Source organism: Heterocephalus glaber, unplaced genomic scaffold (assembly GCF_053883595.1).
Source record: "Heterocephalus glaber isolate CG9 unplaced genomic scaffold, H.glaber_assembly_v1.0 deba00001672, whole genome shotgun sequence".
Lineage (NCBI taxonomy): Eukaryota > Metazoa > Chordata > Mammalia > Rodentia > Bathyergidae > Heterocephalus > Heterocephalus glaber.
The window spans coordinates 70,125-89,716 of record NW_028258409.1 but is presented as its reverse complement, the minus strand read 5'-3'; the positions used below and the strand labels follow the sequence as shown (position 1 = coordinate 89,716).

At 35.0% G+C, this 19,592-nt stretch overlaps 1 long non-coding RNA gene across 1 annotated transcript in view; it reads right to left on the bottom strand.

Moving 5' to 3' along the window:
• The window catches only part of LOC110345672 (uncharacterized), a 67,288-nt gene extending 49,612 nt beyond the window's left edge, over nt 1-17,676 (bottom strand). Inside the window, exons 1-3 of the long non-coding RNA XR_015445937.1 lie at nt 17,489-17,676; nt 14,640-14,721; nt 5,858-6,054 (exon numbers count right to left, since the gene is read on the bottom strand). This is a non-coding gene — a long non-coding RNA (uncharacterized LOC110345672). The remainder of the gene's footprint in view (nt 1-5,857; nt 6,055-14,639; nt 14,722-17,488) is intronic.
• Nucleotides 17,677-19,592: the final 1,916 nt, after the last annotated feature.

Sequence of the window (19,592 nt, the reverse complement as noted above, 5' to 3'; positions counted from 1 at the left end):
ATCCCCAAAACCAACTTTGAACAAATAGTGGTCTGGAAAAGAAACTCCAGTTAGCTAGCAGATTCCACATAAGCCAAACTTCTCCCTAGTTTAAATTTTGATACAGTCATATGAATTGCAATAGAAATGGAATCCAGGAAATATGTTTTTAGTCAATTCCATCCATGTGTATCCTTAATTACACTTTCAGTTTCTCACACTAGATAAACTATTCAGTATTTACATGTGTGTCCTATTTATTTCACTTAATAGGATGGCCACAATATACATCATATAGCTATAAATGTCTCTAGTTTCTCATTTTTATGGGTAAGTAGTGCTCCATTTTATAAAAAAAAAATCTTCTTTATCAAGCCTCCAGTTGATGGGCACTTGGGCTGTTTCCAATCTTTCACTATTACGAATTATGCAGCCATAAACATGGGTGCACATATATCACTGTGTTACAATATTTTTAATTCTTTTTAGAAGATACCCAGCAGGGGATAGCTCATTCAAATGGGACCTCTAAGCCTAATTCTTTGAGGTATCTCCATACTTATTTCCACAGTGGTTGCACCAGTCTGCACTCCCACCAGCAATGGAGAAGGGTTCTTTTCTCTCCACACCCCTGAAAACATTTGATATTGGATGATTTTTTTAATAGCAGCCATTCTTTCTGGAATGAGGTGGAATCTCAGTGTTGTTTTCATCTGCATCTCTTGAATAAAAAGTAATTTTGAATATTTTTCATATATTTATTTGCCACTTTTGCTTCATTGAGAAATGTCTGTTAATTTCAGATGCCTATTTTTAAACAGGATCTTTGAATTTGGAAGGTCTGATTTTTTTCAATTATTTATATATTCTAGATAGTAGTCCTTTGTCTGAGGTACAGTTGCTGAAAATTTTTTCCCACATTGTAGGTTGTATACTAGCTTTGTTGGTGGTTTCTCTTGCAGTGCAGAAGTTTTTAATATGATAAAATACCAGTTATTGATTCTTTGTGCACATTCGTGTGCCACTGAGGTTCTCTTCATAAAATCTTTTCCTATACCAATGTCTTCAAGAGGTCTACCTAATGTATCTTGCAGGAAATTTAGTGCTTCTGTCTTAAATATTTAAATCTTTAATACACTTCAATCTTAATTTAGTGCATGGTGATAGATATGGGTCTAGTTTTAATCTTTGGCATATTGAAATCCAGTTTTTCCAACACCATTTATTAAATAGGTTATGTTTCCTCCAATGAGCATGGTTGCCTCATTTGTCAAAGATGAGGTGGCTGAGCATATCTGTAGTCATGTCTGGATCTTCTAATCTACTCCACTGATCCTCAGGTCTGTTTCTTTACCAGTACCATGCTGTTTTTATCACAGTAGCTTTGTAGTATAGTTTCAAGTTGGGGGTTGTAATATCCTCCAGCCATATCTCTGTTGCCTAAAATTTCTTTTGCTATTCTACGTCTCTTCTGGTTCCAAATGTATTTTTGGATTGCTTTCTCTAATTCTGTGAAATACATTGTTAGAATTTCAATCAGTGTTGCATTAAACCTATATAACAGCTTTGGAAGTATGGACATTTTCACTATATTTCTTCTTCCTATCCAGGAACAAGGGATGTTTTCGATTTTCTTATAACCTCCTCAAGCTCCTTTTTCAAAGTGCTTTAGTTTTCAGTCAAGAGGTGTTTTGCTTCCTTTGCTAGATTGCCTCCTAAATATTTCATTTTTGGATGCTATTGTAAAAGGAATTGTTTTCATAATTTCTCTCTCATTGAGTCTATTATTTGTATATATAAAAGGCTATTGTTTCTTTGAGTGTTGAACTTGTATCCAGCTACTCTACTGAATCTGTCAATTAAGTCTAGAAGTCTTTTGGCCGAGCATTTTGGGTCTTCTATATAATGTACAATATCATCAGGAAGTAATGACATTTTAAATTCTTCCTTTCCTATTTTTATTCCTTTTATTTCTTTCTTTTTTCTAATTGCTGTGGCTAATGTTCCAGAACAATATTAAACAGGAGTGGTGATACTGGGCATCCTTGTCTTCTTCCTGATTTTAGCATTAAATTTTTTAGTTTGTGACCATTTAGTATGAAGTTGTCTGTTAGGTTTTGATAGGCTTAGTCAAGTTGAGATAAAGACCTTCTATTCCAACTTGTTGTAAGGTTTTTTTCATGAAAGGGTGTTGGATTTTGTTGAATGGCTTTTCTGCATCTATTGAGATGATCATATGATTTTTTTCCTTGACTCTGTTAGGGGATAACTTCAATTTCTTTGCATTTACTTAAACATGTTCCATGACTAAATATATGTCTAATTTGAAGAACAAACCATGTGTAGCTGAAAGTAATGTTTATTCTGATTTTGTTCAGTGGAATACTTTGCAAACACCTGTTAATTCCATTTGTTCAAGAGTTTGGTTGATTTCTAGTATTTGCATTTTAATATTTCTTCTAGTTAATCTATCTGTATGTGCCAGTGTGGTATTGAGGTTCCCCACTACTATTGTATTAGTGCTCATTTGATTTTCCTTGTCTGTTAATATTTGTTTTAGTTAGTTGTGTGTACTCATATTTGCTGCATATATATTTATGATTGTCATCTCTTCCTCTTGGATTGTTCCCTTTACAAGGATGTAATGACCTTCTTTATCTGTCTTAGTCTTGATTTGAACTCCATTTTGGTGGCAATAGTATTGCAGATAGGTAAATTAATTAGATATTTTGTAGGCAGTTAGACAGGGCCAGCCCACAAGGAGCCATCATGCAGGACACTGAAGATGTATTCACTGAAGTTGAGTATTGTAAAAGGAGAGAAACTACCACACATGTAGGATGAATAGCAGTGATTGATATTCTAAAGAGATATCCATCACCTGGGTGGGGGTCCAAGGTCTTAACCCAGACTTACTGGGAAATATCCCTGACTCGCTCTTACTGAAAATCCTTGTATGCTTACCATGTGACTTGATCCTCCATTTGACCCCCATTTAATAAATATTACCTGAGTGACTGTATTGTAATCTCATTGGTTGGTCATGATTTTACCCCACCTCAGGAGCACCTTGTAAATTTCCTTTGGGTCTTTTAGCTGTTGTTTTTTGTTTTTTGGTTTTTTGGTTTTTTTGCTTGGTACCTGGGATTGAACTCAGGACCTTGCACTTGCAAGGCAGGTGCTGGAAGCACTGAGCTAAATCCTCAGCCCTGGACCCTATCATTTTGTCCCACTTTGCACCCACCTCACCACATGGCTTTACTGCATAAAGCAACTTTGAAAAGTAGTGTAGGCAGGCAACCCACTTTCTGGTCTCCCTTCTGTCTCTCGTAGACAAAACCAATCTTCCACTCAATAAATTGTTCTTACTTTTAACCTCCATTGTTCCTAGAATTCATTTTTTGATTTTAGAGAACATGAACTAGTGTTTCCAACATCTAGTAGGGAGTTGCATCTCTTTCCCCTATATCAATAGAATATCTACTCTTGTTTTTTTCAGATTCCTGTCATATGATGTATTGTTCTCTACCCTTTAATAATCAGCCTATGATTTTTTTAATTAAGTGTGTTTCTTGTATGCAGCATATAGCTGAATTTTGCTTCCTGATCCATTGTACCATATATTTATTTTTATTGGTGAATTGAGACCATTTATATTGACAGTTCAACTGATATGTATTTCCTCATCCTTTTTATGAACATTTTATATTGCTAGATTTTCACAGCCCTTGCATTTAAATTCTTATCTTGCCTGATGGATTCATTCTGTTGGGCATTATGAGGTTGCAACCTTTGTTGTCTTTTCCTAGAATATTGTTCAAATATTTTGGAATGCTGGTTTGGTATTCATGAAGTTCTTCAGGTGTTTTTTTGTTAAAATATCTTATTTCCATTCGTTTTGAAAGAGTTTGGAAGGGTACATCAATCGGGGTTGGAGAATTGTTTACTTTTAGGGCTTGAAATACTTCACTCCAGCCTCTTCTTGACTTGAGGGGTTGTTCTGAGGAATGTGCTTTGATTTTGATGGGCTTTCCTTTATGTGATTTTCTTTTCTTTTCTGTAACTGATTCTACTATTTTGTTCTTCTGTTTGGTTTCTGGAATCTTGACTATTATATGCCCAGGTATAAATCTCTTTGATCACAGCTAGTTGTTATCCTACATGCCTCACATATCTATTTCAAATTGTATTCTCTTGCTTGGGAAGTTTTCTTCCTTTACTTTTTTTAACAGTTTTTTTCATGGAATTTGGACTATCTCCTGTTTCTCCATTGACTCTATTCCATTTTATATTACTCTTCTTTGTATCATCTAGCAGCTGCTGGATTGATTTCTCATGGACCCTTGCTATGTTTAAGAAATCTTTCCTTTCCTGGTCACTAGATTCCATCCTGTGTACTATATCTGATATTCCGTGCTCACATTGGGTCATTCTGCTGCATAAATTTTCAGTGGAGTTTTTAATCTCCTGGATATCTGTTTGAATCTGTTTAATGGATTCCTTTTCTTTCCTATGCTAGGATTCCATCGTGTTCCTGAGCTCCTCTATTTTCTTTTTATTTGTATCTGCTCTGTGGAGGTTTTGTGGGGTTTTTGTACTGGGAATTGAACTCTGAACCTTGTGCTTGAGAGACAGGCACAGCACCACTGAGCTAAATCCCAGCCCTGTATAAAGTTATTAATCGTATTTTTCACTGTGGTCCTTGTCTCCTGTGCTATATGAGAAGTTATTTTTTATTTCATTTTTTTCTACATCCTCTTTCATTGCCAGTTGAGGGAGTCCGAGTGTTTGAGTTTCAAATTATACTGTCTCACCTCCTGGATTTGTACTTGGTGAACTAGACATCTGGGTTTGCATCTTGTTTACTTGTCTTGTTTCTATTTTTTTTGGTTATTGTTGAAATTTTTTATTTAATTTGCTGCTTGTATATTGCTTATTGCAAATATATTTATTGCTAGTATTTAAAGACCTTAGGAAATGATTACTTCTTGGGTTGTCTCCTTGGTATAGTTGGCCTGTGGGTTTTTGCATCTGTAATGGCCTTTAACTAATCTCAGTCATGGTATACCAGTAAAGAAAACTTACTAGAGCAATCACATATCCTTGGTCAAAATAATACAATCAACATCAACAATAGCATCAAACAGAGCTTAGAAAATGACAAATTTTAGTAGCTACTATTCTGCAACCTTCACCTGCGTAAACCATACTTGTGGTTATATATCAAAATCAAGAGCCAACCAGAAATATGTGTACAGTTAGTAAGCTTTTCAAACTAGCAGCTTTATCCTCTGGGAAGAAGACTTAGAAGGAGTTGGGGATTATAGAGAGATAGGTGGGAAGGTTAGAACCAAGGCTAGAGGACACAGAATGATCACATAAACTTTGTGAATCTGGTGAAGAAAGGAGGAAAAGAGAGAAGGAAGGAACTGAAACAAGAATAGAACTATATTACAGCAATAGGAAAACTAGAAAGTGTACTCATTTAATAATTCATGAAAATAAGAGAATATGACATAAATAGGAACAAGCAAGAATGGAAATGAAGAAGAAAAGAGAAAAGAAAAAGAAAGAAAGAAAGAAAGAAAGAAAGAAAGAAAGAAAGAAAGAAAGAAGAGAAAAAGAATGGTCCTCTTTGAGGTTGACTTTGCTATTGCAGTAGACAATGTGGGCAACAGTGTGCAGAGCTGAGTCAATTAATCTCAGCAAACTAGTTGTAGTCCAGTGAGATTCCTGCTGCTTTCTGGCTTTGAGGGCAGAATGGGGCTTCCTGACCTCCTGCAGGTTAGAACTCTACAAGGTTCTACTTCAGGTTTGAGCAGCCCTTCCCTCATAGCAGATCCAAATTCAGTATGAGGTGCTATTCACAGCAACTCACCTATTGCTGTAGTCCACTCTGTCTTTGCTTTCCCACAGGGCTTCAGTTTGCAACAAGAAAAATCCTCCCTCTTCTGATCAACACTGTGCCATCATCCTGAGCTCATAGCAATGGTTCTCTTGCCTCAGGTGCTTGTACTACATGGATCCAGATCCACAGCCTTCCTGGGTATGGGGAGGCTGCATTTCTTCAGGGGTCTGGGAATGAGAGGCCACAAATTATTGTTTTATAATCTCCTTCCACACATCCTCTCTTCTTGAATTCCCCTTTGTCTACTTTCATTATTGTTGATATTGATAATTTTCATCACTTTAATCATTTATTTTTTTGTGTGTTTTGAATCTACAAACGCCTCTCTTCAAAGTAATTATATAATAACAGATTAATTGTTGTAAACTGGTGTCAATCATTTTTCCTCTTCTCAAACTGTAGTTTTCTATTATCTATTGCATAAGACCTTATAAATATGATATCTAAAAGATTCAACCCAAAATTATTAGGACCGCTAGAGAAAGTCAGCAAAGCTCTAATACTGTCAGTATTTAGCAAACAATAGTATTTCTTTACAACATTAATGCAGTATCAATAAAGAAACCAAGAAAAGTTTCATTTCCAAAGTTGCACAAAATATCTAGAAATGAAGTTAACAAAAGAGGTGAAGGAACTCTACAGTGAAACACTAATGAGCTATATTCATAAGGATAAAAAAATAGGAAAAATCTTCTATGTTCATGGTTTGCAAATATTAATGTTGTAACATGTCCTTATGCACAAAGGCAAATAGGGATTCAATGTAATTAATACCCACCAAAATAAAGAAGACACTCATCAAAAAATATCAAAAGAAAACTTAAAGTGTATAGAGAAACTTGGTGGACTAGAAGTGGTTTGGGTCATGATCAGGTCTTGGATATTATTATCAAAGCAATGGGAGATTTCTGTGTAAGGATATTCACCCAGAATCTGGGTATCATATACTGCTAGTGAAGGTAACCAGGCAAAATACAGACAGGTTCATGATTAGTAAGATAAGATAATTAACTGAAACAAAATATCTCAGTGTTGAATGAGCTTCTGCTAAAATGGGGTGGGTAACATCCCCTCTTCTTTAGGAATAAAATGACACACCACTCCCTTTCAGTCAGTGGATCTGATTCATGTTGGGACACATATAGTGCAAACAGGAGGTCTGAGTTCACCCACCTAAACCGGGAGAAGAGTGATAATCCCCATCCTCTCCTCCCAAGATTTCAAAAGGAGCAGATAAACAACACAGCATAGGGATCACACACACTTCATGTTTTTGCCTCATTAAAATGAGTAGTTGGCAGACTCAAACAGAATTTGGGCAGAAAGCCATTTTCATTCACTCCTTTAGGCTAGGAATTGAAAAACCTCAATATTTTTCATAACTTCAAAATGAAACTCCCATCATGTGATAGAGAAGAAGCTTAATAGATTAGGGCTTATATAAATGTGACTGTGACAGTGGAAATTCAAAAGAGTAGGAGAGAAGCCTCACAACAGTTCCTGCATGATGTAACTCAGCCGGGAAAGTAATCCCAAGGTGGCAATTTCAGTGTAACAGCAGTCAAAGGCCTCAATGGGGGACTCTGCGGGAGTGAAGTGTCTGAAAATTGGAAGCTTCTGCAGGGAACAGTGAAAGACTGGAATAACCGAGGAGTCCTGCTGCATCAGTGATAAACAATCTTGAGCTATTTGAAGTACATGGTCCTAAGATGGAGGACAAATCACAGGCAGCAGCACTCACAGGATAGCAGGCTTGAATCTGGCAGAGCTCTGCCTGCATAGGGAGTGAGAAGCACTCTCTGCCAACCTTCTGAACGTTCCAATCCCTTCTCTCCCAGGTACAAAAGACTCTGAGTTGGTTGTGGGGAAATATTTCAAGGACTGTTTGGCTACCTCAATGTCCAGCCACAACCATAGGTCCATGTAGTTCAACCCTGTTCATGAACTACAAGTCTTCTCTACATTTGAACTAAGGCGGAGGAGCAATAGCTTGAATGTAAACATTAATGTAAATTTATTATTTCCTTCCTTTTTGTTCTCCTGGTTTTGGTTTTAGTAAGTGCTGGGTGATTATATGTGTCTAGTAAGTCATGTGAGTGTGAATTTTTTCTCTTAATTTTAAGGTGTCCTCACTACATAACATTAGAAACACCTATGCCAAGGGTTGTTTAATAGGGTGTGGTAAATCAGATTTTTGGTTAGGTCATAAATTTGACTCAACCAATCTGTATCTTCCACGGTTTTCCACTTAAATTCTCTCCCGCCTCCTCTGTCCTTAACTTCCTCTGTCACAGTCTCTCAAATCATTTTCCTACCTACTTTGTTTTCTGATATTCAGTATTATCAGCATAATGTGTTTTATTATTTGTTATTTATATACCCATTTCATAATCTCTTGGAATATATATGTTGGGAGTATTTGCATATGCAACTCTGAATAAAGTTACTTATTGTATTTCTTTTTGAAGAAAAGTCTTAGATTATCCTGTCAGGTTCAACCTCAACAAGATTTGTATCTATGGTGATTGAATATTAGATTCTACCCCTTTATTAATTTGATCCAATTTTCTTAATGTTTGTTTCACTTTTCAATTATATTTTCTTTCCTCTTCTTTCTTCTTCCCAACTCCACAAATAACTTCTCAAAACTTTGCCACTATTTTTCCATCCTGGGCATGAAAATGGAAACGTGCATGCTTGTTTCATTCTCTGACAACTTTTTACAGATTTATCTGTTTTTCTTAATACTATGATCTTTTTCTTTCCTCTTTTGTATCTTCCTGTATATCCCAATGTACTCTTCATTATTCTGTTTCATTCTTGGGTTAGTGAAAAATTGTGAAAGTTTTTAACAAATTTTAAATTATCTGTTGATAAATGGCTAGTTGTGTTGGTCCTGGTATGAAAGAAAGACATTGTCTCTTAATTCAGCAATAGGGACTGATCCTAGGACTTTGAACATCTTGAGTGGTGTCTGTACACCAAAATGCGCCCAAAGTCAAGCCGCATCATAGGGCGGAACACAGATAGTAAAGAAATCTTCACAATATCAGCAGAACTGTCTACCATGACCTACAACTCTCAACACAAAAGCATAAGAATCATGAGAAAACAAGGCAACAAAATATACCTAAAATGTAATAACTCTACAAAATGTGATCTCACAGGCAGTGAAATGAATGAATCTCCAGACAATTTGAAACCAGTATTTAAGGTGTTTGAGCAATTCAAAGAAGGGAAAAATAAGCAAATCAGTGAAACATTTACTCAGATGTTCATTAAAAGTAAACAGCTACATAATCCTTTCAATAATAAGATCAATTAGCCTGAAATGATATAAATCAACATCTGAATGAAGTAAGGTAGACGTATAAAATATGCACAAAAATTTTGGTGATATTTATGAATTGGAAACAATCAGAAATTCTGGACATAAAAAAATCAGTTGAAAATTTGGCAGTAGATATCTTTGGTCAGAAGATAGAACATTAACACTGGAAGACAAGTTTGATGTAGAAGGTCAGCAACTCAGTCATACTCAAAAACAACAAAAGGTGACCAAAAATGATCTTAGAAATCCTACATCACTCAGAGAAATCTACCCTAAAGATTATTTGAATTGGAGCTAAAGTTAAAATATATCTTGATATATTAATATATGTATACAGACTTTGGCAAAAAATTTTCCAAATCTAGGGAATGAGAGAGATAAGGTACAAGAAGCTTTCAGATCTCCAAATAGACATGTCTGGAAAACAACCTCTCCACAGCATATCATAGTCAAAATCCTAGAAGCAGAAATCAATGTCAGAACATTAAATGCTCTTAACAAAATAGCAAATTAATTATGAGAGCAACTCTATCACAATAGGAGATTTCTCAAAACAAATTTTACAACCCAGGAGAGTTTGGAGTGAACTCTTTCTTAACGGATATATGTTTGCAATACATGATTATTCTATTTATTTTGACAAATGATATATTCAGCTAATATAATTTTGTTGATTTCAACCTTCTTTCCTCTTTGTTCCATCCATTATCCCACTCTTGCACTGGTTTCCTTTTCCATACTCAAAGACTCTATCCCACCAGAGAAACTATTTGGTATTTACACATGTGTGTCCTATTTATTTCACTTAAGAGTATGGCCTCAATGTGCATCCATTTAGTTATAAATGTCTCTAGCTTCTTGTTCTTTATGGATGAGTAGTACTCCATTTTATTAAAAAAAAAACACTTTCTTTATCCAGTCTCCAGTTGATGGGCAACTGGTCTGTTTCCAAGTTTCAGCTATTACAAACTGTGCCACTATAAACATGGTTAAGCATATATCACTGTGGTATGATTATTTTAATTCTTTGGAGAAGATACCCAGTAGAGGATCAAAATGTATAATTGATAATGTGAAATAGGAATAAAAGGTTTAAAGGAGTATTGGAAGTAGGAGGGTAGGGTACAGAAGAGAAGGGAAAAGTAAAATATGAGAAAAGGAAAAAAATGGAATCAAAGTCTTTTTAAAGAGGGAAGGGTTGAGGGTGTGAAGGGAGGGCAGGGGAATGGGGAAAAATAAGAACCAAGATACATCATCTAAAGGTACAAGATCCCAATGATTAATGTAACCATACTAATAAACTTAATAAAGAAAAAAAGAATTCAATCTTCCTGGTTTTTGCATATACTGCAATTTTTAAAAAAATCTTTATTTAGGTTTAAGTTTCTCATATGAAACAAAGTCAGGTAATAATTCACATTATTCATTTACCTTATTTTACTTAATGACTTTTTTCCCCCATTAACTTTATTGGTACATTTTAGGTATAAAATACAGTTACATTCATCATTGGGATCTTGTACCATTACATGAGTCTCTTGGTTCTTTTTTTTTTTCCCTTCCCTTGGCCTTCCTTCACCTCCTCCACCCTTCCCTATTTGCAAAGACCTTGCTTCCATTTTTTTCCTCTTCTCATATTTTTTCCTTTCCCTTTTTTCCCTTTTCCTACCCCTCCCAATTCCCCTGCTCTTTTAGACCTTTTCTTCCTGTTACACAATATCAGTTATACATTTTTTAAATTACAATATTAAGATCTAGGAGACATTACCACAGATTTTATAGAATTTAAAAGGATATAGAACGCATATTACAAAAATCTTTTTTGAAATAAATTTGACAACGTCTAAGAAGTAACTTCGAAGACAAATTAATGAAACTAACTCTGGAGGAAATATAAAATTTGAATAGCACCTATTAAAGAAAGTATATCCCTAGCTTGAAAACCTACCTATATGACAACAGCAGGCTCATAAACATTTTAACTGATAAATTATATCAAACATTTAAAGCAGAAAAAAGAAGGAACACTTCTCTCCTCATTTTAGGAACTCAACATTGTGCTAATCCTAAAACTGGGTAAAGATAATAGAAGAAAAAAGTATGAACATAGAAATTTGTTTAACAAAACAAACTATTAGAAGTCCAATCTGGCAGTATGTAAAAAGTGGTTTTATTATAGGGATGGCAGTATAGGTTCAGCATTGGAAGATCCACCCCCAAAAGTAATCATTTTAACAGAGGAAAGGAGAAAGCCATATGATCCCGTCACTAGTTGGAGAAAGAGTACTGGACTAAATTCTACAGCTCTTCGTGGTAAAAGCTATCAGGAGACTAGAAGTAGAACAGAACCTTCTCAACAGATCAAAGACATGCACTCCATACTTCCAACAAAAACTCCTTCTATGAATAGAGGCGATACAATGCTTTCTCCCTAAAGTGGGGAACAAGGGCATATATGCCTACTCTTCATCTGTCCATTAGACTTTGAAACATAGGTCTAAACCACAATAGCCTGGCAATAAAATGACATAACTAGAACTTAATGACTTTCAAGTTCCATAATTTTCGTACAAATGACTTGAATTTATCCTTTTTTGGGTGAATAATGTCCTATTGCATAAATGTGTCACATTTTCTTTGTCCACTCATGGATGACTGAGTATCTAGACTGCTTCTATTTTTTGGCTATTCTGAATTGCAGTGCTATAAAAATTGGTAAGAATGATTTGCTAAACTGATACCTTTAGCTCTTCTGAGAAATTACTCAGGATAGGTATAGCTGGTTCAAATATAATTCCAATTGTTACTTTTTTGTAGAATCTCCATATTATTTTCCATAGTGCTTGTACTATTTTATATTCCCATCAATAATGTAGAATTCCTTTTTCTCCCCAATCTCACCAGTAATTGATTTTTTATAAAAAATATATTGATGTTAACCATTCTTTCTGGAGTAAAATGTAATCTTAGTGTTATTTTCACTTGCATTTATCTAATAGGGGAAATTCTGAATGTATTTTTTAATACTTGTTAGTCATTTATTCTCTTTTTCAGAAATGTCTATTCATTTCTCTCACGCATTTTTATTGAATGTATTATTGAGTTTTCTTTATATATTCTTTTTATATCTTTGTTTTCTTTATATATTCTAGGAATTAGCCCTCTCCAAGTAGTAACTGGCAACTTTTAGCACTCTGCAAATTTTTACCCCGTCTTTTGTTTCTTTTGTTGTTCAGAATCTTTCCTTTGGATGCAATCACATGTGTTGATCCTTAAGGTTAATACTTATGCCATTAGTATTCTCTTTAGGAATTCCTTCCCTTTGCCTATCTCTTCAAATATTTTTCCTACTTTATACTGCAGAATATTTCGTGCTTCTGTTTTACTGTCTAATTCTTAAATCCATTTTCATTTGCTTTTATTGCAGGGTGAGAGACACAGGTTTGGTTTGATTGTTCTGCATGTGGTTAACTAGTTTTCTTTGGCCCCTGATTTTCATACCAGGGGTCAAACTCAGGACCTTGCACTTGCAAAGCAGGTGTTGGCACCACTGAGCTAAATTCTGGGCCTGCACCTTATTTTTTGTAAAGGTCATCATTTTTCTGCATATGTTTTTCATTCCTTTGGCAAAGATCAGACGACTGTAAGTACATGGTGGTGTTTCTGTTTATCCTATTTTATGACATTGGTCTATGCATACTTTTGTACCATTATCATGCTGTTTTGTTAAAATAGCTTCATAGTCTAATGTGAAACCTGGAGTTGAAATTCTTTCAGCTTTCTCTTTTTGCTCAGCATTGCTCTGGATATTCTTCTGGTCTCATACATTTTAATTACTTTTTTCAGTTATATGAAAAATGTTTTTGGTATTTTAATAGGAGGTGCATTAAATCTATAGATCTCTATTGGTAAAATTACCCATTTAATCATAAGATTTCTCCCTCTTTAGAGACAGAAAATGTCTTTTTTTTTATAATGTCAACTTCAATCTTTCCTCATAGTAGTTAAATTTTTGTTGTACAAGTCTTTCACCTCCTTGCTTAGGTTGATTTCTGGGAATATTACTTTTTGAAATATCAGGATTGGTTTTGTTTTACTGACTTCTTTTTCAGTAAGTACAATATTGATGAATAGAAGTAATATTTTATTTTCTGAAATGAATTTCTATCCTGCCACTGTGTTGAATTTGCTTTTTAGAGGCATAAGTCTTTTCACTGAGATTTGTTTTGATCTTCTGTGTGAAGGATTATGTGAACTGCATATAAATAATATGCATTTTCCTTTCCTATGGAAATCCTTTATGTGTTTATCTTCCTCTTGTTAATACACTATTTGAATTTAATATTAAAGAGGTGGGGTGAAAGTGGAAATTCTTGTTTTATTATTTTTTAATAAGATTCTCTAATAGTTTATCAATCTTATTCTTCTTGCATAAAACCAAATCTTTGATTGATCTATTGTTTTAAGTCTCATTTTTATTGATTTCCACTCTGATTTCTTTACTTCCTCAATTTAGGATTGGACTGTTTTGGTTTTACTATGACCTTGAGATGCATCATTGGGATATTTGGCAATCTTCCAGTTTTAAATTTAGACACATTAGAATAGACTTTGGGTTATGATATTTTGCATTGCAATTTTTGTTTGATTTTAAAATTGTCTTCTTTAATTTCTTCTCTAATCCATTAATTATTTATGAGAATATTATTTAATCCCCATGTGCTTGTGTAATTTATGTGGTTTCTTAATCTTTTGACTTCTATTTTTTTTCCACTATGATCTGACAGGATTTAAGAGATATTTCCATTCATTTCAATTAATGTACATTTACTTAAATTTGATTTGTGACCTAAACCATGGTCTATTTTGAAGAAAGTTCTATGGGCTGCCTAGAAGTATGTGTATTCTGCTTTAGTGAAATGACACAATCTGTAGATAGGTGTGAAATCCATTTTTTCAAAGCATTAATTAAACTCTGATATTTCTTTAATTTTTTATCAAGTTGACCTATTTTTCTGTATGAGATATTGAAGTCCCTCACTACAATTGTATTGATATCTCTTTGTTAAATCTTGTATATTTTATTTTGTGTAATTTGATAACATTCAGTGCATCTATATTTACAATTGTTTTTCTCTTCCTTGTGAATGGTTCCATTTACAAATAATTATTGACCTTCTTAGTCTCTTGTAATAATTTTGGAGTGGATTTCATATCAGAAATTAGAAAAGATATTTCTCCTTTCTTTCAGCTGTGCTGCAGAGATTTCCATTTTTCAACTTTTCTCTTTCAGTTTGTGGATTTACTTGAGGTTTGTATCTTGGAGGAAACATAGAATAGGATTTAATTTTTGATCCAAAATGTCAATTGGTGACTCCTAAGTGAGGAGTTAAGACCATTTATATTGAGTGTTATACTTACTGCATCTTGTCCTTATATTATTTTCAGTGCATATTCAATTATTTGTTTATTTTTTCCTCTTGTTCATCCAGAGAACGGATAGCTAGAGGGAGAGAGAGAAAAGAAAAGTGATACAAAACAATCAAGGCCAAGTTTATGCCCAACAACAAATTAAGCTATTTATGTATCACAAGCATACAACTAAATCAAAGAACACAAGGACCCTTAGTCCTCCCAATTTCTGATAACAGTAGCAAAATCTAAATCCACTGGGACATGGTAGCAATTATATCTTCTATGCTGTCAGCTTCTTCTATCCATATGGCTCTTTTGAAACATGGCAGCTTAATACTTCAAATTGAAGATAGCTCTCATATTCAAGACTCCTTCCCTAAACATTTACAAGATATCCCTTATCTGGTTTTCTAGCACCAAGTTCTATTTTATACATTTGTACAACTTATGCCACTATTCTTGTTCACAACACTGCATGTTCTCACTCATGCACCAGCCTCAGCTATGTGTTGCCCCAGTGCTTCCAACAGACATCTCAAAATCATGGTATTATCAAATCATCTATGCACAGGAAATACCTCCTGAGAAACTGCTGTGCTCCCTGCCTTCACAGCCTGCTTGCATGACTGTTCATTCTGCTATAGACAATGTTTCAAGCCCTCAAAATTCATGTATTTATATACTAACTCTTAGTTGGGCAAATCTGTTAACCATTCTAAGCACTACTTGTGTAAGTGTAGAATGCCACTCGTAACAGTGCAGATAACACATAATATAATTTAAAAACATTAAAGATGTCTTACAAATTGCAAACTTAAGGTTAATATGCATAAAATCTTATTAAGTCTCTTTCAATTATCAAAAGTTCTGTTAAGTATATGATTCAATGAAAGCTCTTTATTTGTATTACAATAGTGTAATTTTATTGTTTTGAAAAATCTCTCAAAAAGCTAAGGATTGGGGCAGGGATTTAGCTCAGTGATTCTGCTGCCTGCCTTGCAAGTGCAAGGACCTGAGTTCGATCCCCGGTACCAAAAAATAAAAAAGAAGCTAAGGATTGCAGTATTCATGGTTGAATATTAAGTGTTCACAGTTAAATTGTATCTTTAAAAAATGAATGGAAAATTTTCTGAAGATATCAATTTTTCCACAGTAAATCAAGGCTCTGAGAATCCAAAGTCCTAGTTAAGAAAGTCTCGCAGTGTCAAACTTCACAGAATACTGTAGCCCAGCTTTAGGACTAGGTATTAGATGTTTAGACCATTGGAGAAGAGAAGATACTTGGGAAAAGAGTAATCAGAACTGATTCATCTGACATTTAACTTGGTGTCTTGGGGATCTGAGAATCAGTAAGAGAAAATTTCTTTTTGAAGAAAAACATCCCACAAGGAATTTATCCTCTCAGGTGTGGAATGAAAAGAGAGAGAAGTGCTCATCAAAAAGATATACAGAGTTTTAAATATCTTCCTGCCTGAGCCACTTGGAGTGTACAGCCTTGGTCTGGATAGGATGTGATTGTTTACTTTGGATTTCTGCATCTGACTTGGGGAATAATACTGAACACCTTACCCTCTTGGTGGCAACACAGCTTCTGGTTGCATTGTAAAATATCCAGGGAGGAATTGGATATCCACAAAGCTCTTTCCATCCGGAAAAGTATTGTGGGGACTACAGTGCAAAGTGTGCTGCAAGAAGCTTCTGAGTGCTTGAGAGACAAGAATTTATACCTAAGGTACCCAAGAGCCACACCATACCAGCACAGAGTTGAGATATTACTGAGGTTGATTCCATGAGTGTTGGACTAATTTGTTGACCTGTTTATTTAACATGCTGAAGAGGGAAGGAGGGGCTAAATCCTGACAAAATAAAGCTAATGTGGATTGTTAAACTAGATTAGAACAGAACTTGATAGACTTAAAATATTTTCATTACTTTACATTATTCATACAGCATATGTTCAAGAATTCATTGAATTAATTGAATGGAATAGAGAAATGGGTATTTACCTCTGGAGCATCATTGAATGAAATGAGACATTTCTTATGTCTGATTAGGAACATCATTTTGATTTGCTTTCTATTATGTCATTTTTTTCTACATTTGTCAGCATTTCAGTGGAAATTTCCAGTTCAGTCTTTCTTTATCAATTTTGGGGGTTTTAGATTTTAGATACTTTTAGCTATAAAATTTTAAATTTTATCATTGAACAGGTCTATATCCTTAATTCTGACTTTCAGGTCTTCTGCAAGGTGCATACTCATAGTTTATGTTATGTTTTGATGTTTCACTAAATTGTATCATTTGCTTTCATTCTGAGGTGTTTAATATTTTCTTTGTAATACTTTTCTTGTATTTCATTTAATATGGACATGTTTAATACATTTCTTGTAAGAAATATGATTTACAGGATCAACAAATTTCTTCCATACAGATCATTATTTATGCCAGATTTATACAACTTCTCATGATTTTCCAAGTAAGCTGAAATATACACTTTTCACTTATTAAATATCCATATATGCAGAAGCACAAATCCCAACTCCTTCAAGAAATAGAAACTAGGCCTGTGATAGGCCAGTGATGGCAAAGCTTCTAGAGCTTTCACTAAAAACAAACAGCTCACTGTGGTACAAAAGCCATATGTTGACCACTACTGTTCTACAGGATGCAAAATTCAAGGAATATGCTTTATTCTACATATGTACAGGTAGGTCTTTGCAAGTTTAATTATCAATCCATTTGGAGAATATAAAATTATTGATATTATATAACTTCTTTCACATTATGCTTGCTGTTCCATTTAGTTTTTTATAAAGTGATATTTATTTCTTTTTAAGGTGGTGTTGTTCTTGTACCTTTTTTCTCTATTTCTCATTTGGTTAATTTTATTCTTCATAGTGTAGAGATATTCACACACTCCTATGGAACAAAAAGATGAACACATCAGGTGAAATCTTTACTTATTTGGATTTTGCAACATTAATATTAAGACATCACACAGAGTAATATATGTAAAGCAGGATTTTATTGACTGTAAAACTTCAAACTTGTCATGGCACATGCATGATTTTATAAAATACAATCTTAGGAGTCCTTTGCATGATGGTGGAAGTTTCCAATCATAACTAGAGCACCAAATGGATTATCCAAAAACTTAAAATTTGAATGAGTAATACAAAACATTGCACAATGAGAGAGAGAGAGAGAGAGAGAGAGAGAGAGAGAGAGAGAGAGAGAGAGAGAGAGAGTGTTTTCATCTCCTCTGGAAACACACAAAAAATAATTGGTCTTATTAGTCTAAATCTTAAAGTTTCTGGCTTAATCTCAAGAAAAACAAGTACCAATTTGGTTTTAATGTGGAATCTTGAATAGTTGCTTTCACTCAATTATATGTTAGAAAAATGATTACCCATAACTGGAGACCTGAAGTGTTGCATGAGTGGGGAGAGGGTTGATCAGTTTCTGCAGTTACAGTTAGGTGGAAATGATGGTTTTGGATGTGGTTTTGCACAGTAGTATGACTATAGGTAACAATTATGAATGATCCATTTCAAAATAGCTACAAGAAACATCTGAAATAGTGGACATGCTCATTCTCCTGATTTAATAATCACTCAATTCATACAACTAGTAAGGCATTATGCTGTTCTTTATAAATATGTGAAAGTATTAGGTATAAATAAAAATTCAAAAATCCTGATTACTCAAATCCCTATTTAAAGATGCAGGAAAATTTTCCAAAGTTTTATGTAAATATATGAAAATTTTGTTGTTCTTTAAAGACTTCCTTTTTGGGGGCATCAAACTCAGGATCATGCACCTTAGGGCAGATGGTGGCGACACTGAGCTAAATCCCTGGTCCAAGAGCTATTTTGCGTGGGTGATTCAACAAGGCTGAAGAGAACAGCCATTTTGGAGGTACTTAAAGAAAATCATCTAAAAACATAGGCAATTGGAAAAAGGGAAGTCCAAAATCAATTTGATATGAGACTTGTTTGTTAAATAAAACGTAGTTACAGGACTTTATAAAACAGTGAACCAGCCCATGGGGCTGCTGGTGGGACTCATGAAGCAGGAACTGCCATTGTGGGAAGTTCTCAAAATACTGATGGACTGCAATAGTGTGCCACACTCAAGCAATATAGGATAGACTTGAGATATAAGGCTTCTTATCTCTTTGTCTTCCTCCAAATGGAGGATTCTGCAGCACACCAGCAAATTTCACCAGCACGTGACCAGGAAGCTGCTCCATTTCTGACAGCCCACCAGGGTTTATTACTTTATAAATTTTTTATTGTGCACCATATTGGTTAACTGGAACCTCTAGGGACAGCAAGGTTAGAGACCTCAGCAGTGGCAGTGAAAGTACTGAGTGGAAAGGCATGACCTCTCCTGCTTTTCGACCACTGGTGTGAGAGAGGGATGTGAACGTTCAGAATTTAAGCAGCCTTTGACAGTGGCAGGCCAATGAAAGGAAAGTCAGCATTCCTCCCCACCCAGAGAGAAGTGGAACTGAAGAGCATTGAGGCTGCCTCCATGGCAACAGGGTTTTGGGGGTCAGGAGGTGATGGCAGCTGTAGCAGCAGCTACAGAAGGAATGAGTCAGTGAACAGTACTCCATGGCCCCCCCCCACAATATTCAGCAGTTTGAGAGGGGCTGGTCATGACAGTAGAACTGGAACAGAGGAGTCTGTGCCAGGACTGGGAAGGACCAACTGCACACAGGAATGGGAAAAGCCTAGGACTCTCTGTCTGGTGGCACCACAGCTACTGGGAGAGTGAAGGAGAGACAAACAGGGTAAGGAAACATAGGTGGGCCACCAAGAGACACCCAGAAAATTGCTGGCTGAAGACAGCTACTAGGTCCCACATCTGGAGCCCAAGATCAGCCCCACACCCAGAAGTAACATTAATGCATGCCAGGAAGGGCTACCCAGCACAGATTTGGGCTCTGATTTT